This window comes from Nicotiana tomentosiformis, chromosome 11, assembly GCF_000390325.3.
Source record: "Nicotiana tomentosiformis chromosome 11, ASM39032v3, whole genome shotgun sequence".
Taxonomy (NCBI): domain Eukaryota; kingdom Viridiplantae; phylum Streptophyta; class Magnoliopsida; order Solanales; family Solanaceae; genus Nicotiana; species Nicotiana tomentosiformis.
The window spans coordinates 65706596-65716905 of NC_090822.1; the positions used below are offsets into that span (position 1 = coordinate 65706596).

Consider the following 10310-nt stretch of genomic DNA (forward strand, 5'->3'; position numbering starts at 1 on the left):
GTGAGCAGTAAACTAGTGCCAACTAGCGTAGTTCGGAAGAATACGTCTAGTAAATTATGGTAGTTGCTTGGAAGAGAATTACGACACCTAGAGTACTCACAATCGGTAGAGAATACTTAGGCAAATTTATAGGAAATATAGTGGGGAGGATTCCGATAATAGAAAAAATCATAACCTTAGACTTTTCCAATCTTGTTTACAATATTTGCTCTGTTAGTTATAAATTACAGCATTTTAATTACTTCGCTCTTAGTTACAAACACTCAAATTATTATTTAACATTTCTGAAGATTGACTACTTGAATTCTTGCGAAACTAGTGATTGTGATTAGTAGGTTAATTCCCTGTGGGATTTGACTCCGAACTTGTAAATCAGATTATATTTGCAACAACTGTTAGTCCTCTTACACTACTAAAAATTCGGCAAAAAACGACCACGGTCGACCGACCAATTTTGGTCGGTCAAGAAAAAGACCAAAAAACCGACCAAAGTTGGCCGGTTTTTCAAAAATATTTTATTTTTTAATATTTTTTTACGAAACCGACCAACTTTGGTCGGTTTTCTTTGGCTCAAAAATGCGAGAAACTATTTTTGAGTCCGCGAAATTTATTTTTCAAGAAACCGGCCAACTTTGGTCGGTTTTTCATTTAAAATAAATGAAAATTAATATTAAACAAACCGACCGAAATAGGTCGGTTAATTCGGCCGGTCATTTTAAAAAACTGACTGAATTCGATTGGTAATTTTATTTTTTAATAAAACCGACCAACTTTGGTCAGAAATAACCGACCAACTTTGGTCGATTTTTTCGGTAATTTATTTTTTGAATTTAATTGACCGACCAAAGTTGGTCGATAATTACGACCAACTTTGGTCAATATGCCCTTTTGACCTTCAAAATACCGTCCATACGTAAATGGTCGCATTTTGGACGGTTATTGGCCATTACCGACCCACTTTGGTCGGTTATTTTGGACGATTTTGCCCGAATTTTTAGTAGTGTTAGGAGGCATAGTTGGGCGTGATCAGTGACGATCTGAGCAAGTAGAGTATACGATACTTGCCTCTAGGTACATAACATGGTTGGCTTATATTTTGTGTCAGTCATAATATATTACTCTTGATTAAAGATAAAATCTCACATGATTTGGGTTAAGCTTTTAAAGCTAAATGATGACATTAAATGTGCTTTATTTTATTCTTTCATTTATTATCTAAATGCATGTTAAAGGAGAGAAAGAGGCCTTATATTAGCTGAAGACACTCCAAGCCAACAAACAGGAAATCAGTGATTGTCCATAAGCAAAACGGAGAACTCGACACGAAATAAAAAACCTAGCCGGGAACCCTCACTAATCTCAGATTGGAAACCTCTCCGATAACGGAACATCGACTGAAAACTCGAACCTCAAACGACAAACTTGGACGAGGAAGCTTCGAAGTTGAGCTCAAATAAACTTTTTTTTTGGGTGAGCTTGGCAACAGCTGTTGCTGCGTTTTCGAGCTGCTCTTGGCTGCGTTTTCGGACTGCTTTCTGCATGCCTTTTGGCTGGGTTTTGAGTGATGTTTTGGACTGTTTCAGGCTATTTTTCAGTTGGGTTTCATGCTATTTATGGAGGAAAAGTGATTGTTTTAGCTATATTTTCTGCTTCATTTTAGGGGGCTATTTGGGGCTGGTTTTAGGGTCATTTTTGGACATTTTAGATTGTTTGATACTGTTTTTCGCTGTTGTTTTGGGGGTGGGATTTGAGGTAGTGTTTGGAGGTTTTAGTGGCTATTTTTTCGTGTTTTCAGGTGGTCTTTATGACTGTTAAAGGTTGGTTTCAGAGCTGGTCTTTGCGAAGCATTACACGGTATTTTGAGGAACCTTTGGACTGGTTTTTCATGAAGGATGAAGAAAGTTTCAGATTGGCTTTTGTGGTGAAGATGATGATGAGTCGATGAGGAAGAAGAGGGAGGTACAAGCCTAGAGTTTTCCCTAATTTTTGTGTACCTTCTCGTCTGTCTATATTTTTTGTGTCCCTCCCTTTCCCTCTTCGTTTCTTCCAAATTTGTTTTCTCTCCCCTCTTTCTTTATGTGCTTATGTCTGTTTATTTTACTTTTGTATTGCATTTTCTTTCAAATCTTTTAAAATAATAATTTAAAAATGCTACAGCTACATTTAGTTTAAAGAAGCAAGATAAAATACTAACTACTCAATATTCACACTATTAAAACCTCTTGAAAATTAAACTAGACTAGATGAAAGAATATATTTTTTGAAACTTTTTCTTTCTATAGCAAATGAAAACACAACTAATTTATTTATTTAATTTAACTATATAATAATAAGTGGAAGTTTGGTGCGACGAAGGGTATTTGCGTAAACAAACCAAAAGTGAGGGCAATTTTCTAACTTGACTGTGATTCCACGTGTTAGTTTTGGACAAATCCACCTGAAACCTTGGCTTCTTCATTGTAAATTTTGTAAGTAAATTTACAGTAATTTGTTTCACTCTCTCTCTCTCTCTATGCTTATTCCTCTACTTTTCTCTGTTCTCTGTTCTCTGCCGGCTCTATTTCTCTCACCGGTGGGTTGTGCTATTTCCTTTTTATTCACTGTTTTCATCTGATTTTACTTTTATAATTTATGTATATGCTTTTGGTACTCTTTGGGTTTCAGCAGTGACTTTTCAGTTTCCTGGCTATATAAAAGCAGGAAAATGGGTATCTCCTTTGCTTTTTCTCTTTTTTTTCAAAAGAAATTATGAACATCTTAAGCTTTTGGGTTGTTTTTTTGTTGGATTCTCTACATGCATGTCTGAAATTGGTTTCAAAGGTCGAGGCAATGATGATATTCTGGGGGTATGATATTTTTTGGGCATAGCGGCAATCAAACCCGTATCTCCGCTTGGTGAACCTTGGATGGTATGTGATTTGAGGTTTCTATGTCACATGCAATATGTTCTTCTGATTTGGGTATGTGATTTTGCTTTTCTAATTTGATTAGGTTGCTCACGCTATTTTTCCAACAGCAGTGTTCTCTCTATCTCAAGCAATTCTCAAGGTAAGAGAATACATTCTTTTTGTTTTATTTTGCTTTCAAATTTGAAAGAGAGATTTTCGCTTTCTTAAAAAAGTTAAATCTTGAATATGGATTTTGTTTTCCTCTTTGATATTTTGACCAATATTGTTTAACGAACTAATGCAAAGAGGGGAATTCTTTTCTTCCATAGAAGGTTTTAAAGATGGGTTTACTGAATAAGTGATTGAACATGTATTTATATTTTTTGGCAGCAACCTCTACGACAATGCTGATCATGAACATATTCGGCATGTTTCTCTATTTTGTGAGTTTTTTTTCTTTCTGCTATGCTATATATAGATGTGCTACTATGCCTGAGTGTTTTATTTTCTTTGACATGTTCTATATGTGTCTGACACTTTGCTCTGAAGAAGGATTAGAAAATTATGGACATCGTTGATGGAGAATGCAAGTAATGGGCATGACTTAGTTTATTTAATGTTTTACTTAATAACGATAAATCAAATTTCTTACAAGATAATGCTTTGTAGCTTATGGACTATATATTTTCTACGAATAAAACATAGTTACACCAAAATAGTAGGCTATGGATAATATAATGTCATCAACATATATCATGGAGCTTCAGTATTTTTCTTTTTCGTATTCGCAATGATGGTATTCTCCAAAGTTCTTCAAATAAAAATATACATCTTGAAAGTAAACTGTTTTTTTTTCTTTGTTGTATCAAGTCTACTACTGGTTCTTAATGGGTTTCAATAGTTTAGAAATTGAACTCTCGATCTTCTTACCGTCTAGGATGTCGGTCTTGATATATATTATTTCTGGGACATTCAGTTTTGATTTATATAGGCAGTGTTTACTCCACTTACAAAATGCATTTATGTAGATCTCTGTAGGTTCAAGTATTAGCACTTTAACATTTGTTCCTGTAGTATCTTTGCATCTTTTCAAATGTCTCTCAGGACAATTGGGAATTATAAAATATTGCATTGCTTCGAGACAATACTTCACCGGTTTGTAGTCCTGTCACGAATGAAGTATACACTCATTGCTACACGCATGTAACATGTCGGTCATGTTATAGAGTAAATTGCGACTACAATCAAGTTGCTATTAAGTCTTCTCACTTTTTAATTTTTTGTGTTTGCAACAGGATTATTTGAAAGGAGCTGAACAATATTAATTTGTAATCAGATTAAATGCTGCGGCAAATGATCGAGGCAAAAAGGAAATATAAACTCCATAGAATATTCTTCCTTTTTATTTTTCAGATAGGAAATTTTATCTTTTTCAATCTATGAAGAGTTATAAATTTTGTTTGTGTCCTTTGTTCCTTTTGTTTTTATGTTGTTGAGTAGTACTTGTAATTTGTGCAATCTCAACACAATACAATCTATGAGCAATAATTGTCTGGTGAAAGAACATTTAATTCTATAATATTTTTCGTGTTAAAATTTAAAATATAAGTAACAACTCTGAATTTGAGGTATTTAAAAGCTATTACTCTTCTACTACCTTTATAGTGGGGCTTTGGTTTTCCTACGAATTTGCTCTTCTTTGGTCAACATGTTCAAATGGCAATAACAATGTGGTCTTGAACATCTCCTAGCCAATAGGATCTGAAATTGTAAAGGAGGGAATCAAGAGAATTCGTACGTCTCATGTATTTTGAACTGATAATCTTCTTAGTGCAGGCCAGTGGGGATACAAATTTTGCATTTGGTCGTGGTTCATTCTGCTTTTGTTTATTAGAAAGTACTTGTACTTTTGTGTTATTTTAAAATAATGTAGTAGCACAATGATAGCTCAGTAAAGTAGCATATAGTTTTATTATAACACTGTCAAAATCTGAAACACGAGAGAATCCTACAATTGAGGTATTCTATTAGTCATGAACTTGACATGTATATTAGTTAGACACATCTCCTACTCTCATCCTTTCATTTTCTTTGTTTATTCAATATCCTATTAAAGATTAGGTTTTAAGACTAAAAAGTTTTGCTTACTACTAAGTCATGCAACAAAAATTACGTTGGTTGGTTTGATATGATAGTACAAAATTTCAAGAATAGAGCAAAAGAATGGTCATATTCTTCGCGGATTCAATTGGGGGGAAAACAAAAAAAGTATGTTAATTTTTACATTTAGGGATGAGTGTGTCTCAAAGTGTAATACAAATTTAAATATATCTAATTTTACCATTCTTTTGTTCTCCCAGGGAACCTGTCAGAAGATCAATTTAGTGTGATCCTTAAGGTAAGTTCTTTTATTTTTGTATTTTACCTTTTAATTGTACCTACTTTTAAGTTAAGTTCGATTTGAAGAGATAGTATATGGATGCTTGCTATATCAAGAACTGTGGCCTCTTCATAATATGGTTAAATATGAAGTAGAGAGACCATTTAGTTAGGTAAAAGAGAGAATCTTTCAATAAAGAGAAAGGATGATGGTATAGTGTGATTTTACTTCGTTCAATGAGGTCTCTACAAGTTGAATATTGATAGAAATAGTAATTTGCTCCTGAATAAATAGAAGTCATTCACTCAAAAGTTAAAATAAAGTTGAAAAACTAGCTGTGCTGAAGAGTTCTGCATTTCGGCAGTTTTATGAGTTAATATCATGTTGAACGCGAGTCAAGTCTCTAATATGGTACTCTGGAGTAAATAAACATCCTTTTCATGTACTTTGTAGAACCCTTTTTCCCTCATTTATGTACCAAGTTTTAATATATCAGAATATGTTAGCGATAGTCTATTTTCTTTTATTTCTAGCACCATACTGCTGTATTGTGAAACATAAAATTGGTATAAATCAACTGTCATTAACTTTTTATTGCTTTTCTTCCTTTAGAAAATCGTGGAGGCAGAGTAAGATAAGGATAGACATGTTGATTATCACTCTTTCATGTAGTTAATCTTAGTTGACACTATGATATTATGGCTTGTGCTACCACTTTCAGTGATACTCATTACTATATTTTTTTAAAACTATTAGATAATTCCTATTTGAATAGATTTTGATTGTTGACCAAGATGTCATCTCGATACAAGGATTTTGAAAATCCATCTACGACCATCAGGATGATGCGCTGCATTTGGTATATATAATTTACTAATATTTTCTCATACTGCTTTATATTTGCGAAATTGGTCCGACGTGAATATAACTTTTGAATAAATAAATCGGATACATTTTGAGTAGCATGAAAAAATATAACCCGCATTAGGCAGCAGTACGCTTGTAAGATGGTGATCTTTAGCTTATAATGCTACTATCTTCCTTTAACCTACCTGTGAGTTCTTCTTCCAAGAGAGATATGTTGCTTTGAGCTAATAATTTATTTTGTGAATGTGGAGCATAAGTATTCAATTGATATTAGGAAGCAATGATGGATGCTAATGAGATAATCTATTTTGACTATGAATTATGATGCCATTCATGATAAGTTTTAAGTCGATCAAATTTTATGATATCTGAACACGGGCAAGTTATTACAGTAATGGTGGTTCACCTTTTTAACATAAATTTGTTTGGCAATTTCTCTATGTTTAGAAGTGTCTTAATGTTTTTTTCTTTTTCTTTCTTTTGTTTTTTTCAAAAAACTTAAGGATGCTGCATATAGTAGTGTAGACCTATACATGTTCCACCTTCAACTTTTAAGCAAGAATTGTGCGGAAATTCTGACCAGGATAATGTTCACAGTTTCATATTATTTAAACAATCAAGAAGGCTAAATAACTCAAAAACTAAGAAAACGAATTTTGTGCTTTTTGTTAAAGAGTTCTGTAACAAAGGAATCTCTTTTAATTGTTAATGAGTGCGATTAATTCATAAGTTCCTATTTCCAAAAACAAAAGGTGTACACTACTGTTTTAAATTATGATTAGGTACTGCTACTTTATTAAGTTCTCAAAAATGAAAGAGTGCAGTACTTCTTCCTATCTGAATGAGCCAAGCCCCAACTTCTTATCTGAAAATCTGGAATTTATTATAATATTTTTAACCAAAAGTGTCTTACATGGTATGTTATGATTATCAAATCAAATTACATGTTGTTAAGTTTTCTTCTGATGAAAACCTTTATGTTTAGTTCTTATGTTTTCATTAAAAATGGAATGCAAAAAAGAAATTTAATTGGTAAGAACATATCAGGCTGATACCACTTGGTCAAATACATTATACGCCATGCAACTACTTGCATATATATTCATTAAGGAGCATTACAGGAACAACACAATGATTAAAGTTTGTTCCAGGAGCACCTGTTAGAAAATAGTTGTTTCGACGGCCAACAACCGACGAAAGAGGGTTTGATTTTCATAGTTGTTTGTGCATTTGTAATCTACCACTAGCATGGTTTTAGCAATCCGAGGTTGACATTGTCTTGAAAGAATCTGATGTTATTTTGTGAAACCTCTTCCTGCTGATGAAATATGTTGGAATTAATAAGCTGATCTTCAAAAATGATGGAACTAATAAGCTGTTGTTTCATTTGGTAGGGTGTTGGAGTTGATAACTGGGAGGACTTGAACTCTAGTTGTGGTCCAAATTCTAATACTAAAGATGGGGTAGGCTATGATGAGGAAAACCACTTTAATCTGTTAATAAGATAATTTGCTGCTCATTCGTAACCTACATCTGGAAAAATATTCTTTTGTTCTTTTATGGCTAATTTATCTATGATGCCCTTACTTCCAATTAAATTTTCTTTAAGATGTATTATTTTTCAACACGGACATCTATATGCTTGGAATTCCCGTGTATCCTGGAGTTGTGTTTCTTATCCACATGGCTTATGTTGATTCAACTTTTATTTGGCAGATTGCAGTCAAGAAAATGAAGAGGAAGTTCTATATTTGTAAAAATGCATGAAATCTACAAGAAATACAGGTGTGTCTTTTATTTGCTACTAACACTTGATGTCCCAAAAGCTTTGATAAGAAGATGTTGATGCACGAGATATGATATGTTAACCTGCTTCCATGTATTGACGTGGTACATATATATTATGGTTTTAAATATTTCTCCGTGCAATTCCTTTCAAATTGAATCAATGTTATCAACCTACATAAGATTGTCATGGAAACAATAAGCTTTTCTTCACAGTAGAAGTCATTGGACTTGTGATGTGTCCTTTTTACTTCTCTTTACTTGGAAGTTTTTTTCATTGTTTTTTTTTTTGGGGGGGGGGGGGGGGGGTTATGATATTTCATAGAAAAATGTGTGTTTGTCTAGCTTTTTCTCGCATATCACATGAATTATGATTTTACTGCTTTAAAGCAGCCAACAGTTAGACTACACATTTTTGGTTTCCTTTGTTAAATGTTTTCTTTTAGTCATCTCTTCCGCTCAAGTTCTTTTCTTTTTCCAAATCAAATACAAGTGCATTGGAATTTTCTATTGCCAACTTCTCATCATCTATTAAATTCTTTCTTCATGAATCTTCTTCTTTATTGAATTTGTTTGGTGGGGTGAACTTACTAAGTCTATGTTATGTATAAAGAGTGAAATGTATTATGCTTTGATGTCTTTCCTTTTGCCATTTGAAGTGTAGAACAACATTCTGATGATGTTGATAAATGTTATTCATTATGTTATAGCATCTGTCACTAAAATTTTCTGAAACATTATATTGTTAGATCATGTGTAGAGCTGTGTCCTAAATTCCACGTGAAGAAAGCATGGATTCTAGGATTTTCCTTAAGGACTCAAAAGAATGTGCCTTCACCCAGCATCTAACATTCACACCAGACTTCGCTTTGGCAATACCACAGAGTTACGTTGGCGATTTTCTTTAAATAGCAAAAGAATGCAAAACTATGACAACTGGTTATCTAGTGCTGATGTATGACTGCAGAATACATAATTTAATGAGCCATTTTACATGGATGAAAGTAAGGAGAGGAAAAAATATGTGAACTCTTTGTTATCTTTTATTAAACGGCTGTACTATTTATTGCTTCTATTTCCCATTCAATTGCTGTGCTAATGTTTGTTTATTGTTTCTATGCTATTCATATTTTTTCTTTCACCCTTCTAATTCATACATTACATAATGTACTCGCATATTTGCTACTAAGTTGACATATTGGGCCCGTGCATAGCACGGGCAGCCTCATCTAGTATGTACATGTGACTGTCACGGCCCAAAATTCATAAAGGTTGTGATGGCACCGGACACCACTGTCAGGCAAGTCAACAATAATTACGTAATTGGGTTCTTATTTTTATTATTTTTGAAATCATATTTTCCTTCAATTTAAATAGTAAAGAATAGGAATTTACAGAGTAATTAATAATACTTTCAACGAATTCAATACAGAACAACCCATAATCATCTCAAAACTCGGTGTCACAAATGCATGAGCATTAACTATGAATATAAAATAAAATACAGCTGTTCGGAATACAATTTGGACAGGAAAAATGTAAATACTCTTTAGGAGACTCTGCCGGCTGCGGGTCATAATGTGGAATGCAGCTCACGTAAGTCCCCGTATGCATATACGCCTTTGCTCTCACACTAGTCACATATGTACCTGTACAAAAATGTGCAGCAAGTGTAGTATAAGTACGTAAGCAACGTTTACCCAGCAAGTATCTAGCCTAATCCTAGATAAGTAGTGACGAGGGGTCGACATCGACACTTACTAGTTGTCCAATAGTATCATGTACAGTAAAGGGGTAAGTAAATATGAGGCAGCGTAAATAAATGAGATAAACAAGTATAGATTATATGGTACGAATACCCCTCTTTACGAGGAACTCGAGCTCTCAGTTTGGAAATTTTCCTCCTTAACCGGAGCATATATATGAATATAGTGGATCTCATCAGATAGATTTTCATAACCCAAATCGGGAAAACTTACAGATACTCTGGCTTCTTGCCAAATATTACGCACGATTCCATGAGGATATGATATAGAAAATGTCGAGGCGTACGGCCCGATCCAACATAATAATAAAACTGTACATTGCCGAGGGTCGAACGGGCCGAACCATATGATAAATCAATTAACCTGCCGAGGCGAACGGCCCGCTCCCATGAGAGAGTGGTACATAAATCCCGCCGAGGCGAACGACCCGATCCCATAAGAGTAAGGAGCTTTGACTGCACTCACGAATAAACGTGTGAGTTGTAATTTCTTTAACAAAAACTTATCAAGAAGTGTATATATATATATATATATATATATATATATATATATTATCATGGAAACATGCCGTAGGAGGAGTAAAGTTATTTGGTGACTAATCGAGAACTCGTGAAGTCTCTACAA

General features: G+C 33.7%; 1 long non-coding RNA gene across 7 annotated transcripts; it reads left to right on the forward strand.

Annotated features, from left to right (window-relative positions):
- Positions 1–1304: 1304 nt before the first annotated feature.
- On the forward strand, positions 1305–9007 carry LOC104088282 (uncharacterized). Of its 7 annotated transcripts, XR_684513.4 has the most exons (10): positions 2454–2572; positions 2668–2708; positions 2821–2909; positions 2992–3048; positions 3279–3331; positions 4184–5156; positions 5249–5286; positions 7530–7598; positions 7852–7920; positions 8670–9007. It is a non-coding gene; the product is annotated as an uncharacterized lncRNA (long non-coding RNA). The 7 variants fall into 7 exon arrangements; XR_011411873.1 differs by lacking the exons at positions 2454–2572; positions 2668–2708 and adding exons at positions 1305–1470; positions 1796–1959 and having other exon boundaries at positions 4184–5286; XR_011411874.1 differs by lacking the exons at positions 2454–2572; positions 2668–2708 and adding exons at positions 1580–1594; positions 1796–1959 and having other exon boundaries at positions 4184–5286.
- Positions 9008–10310: the final 1303 nt, after the last annotated feature.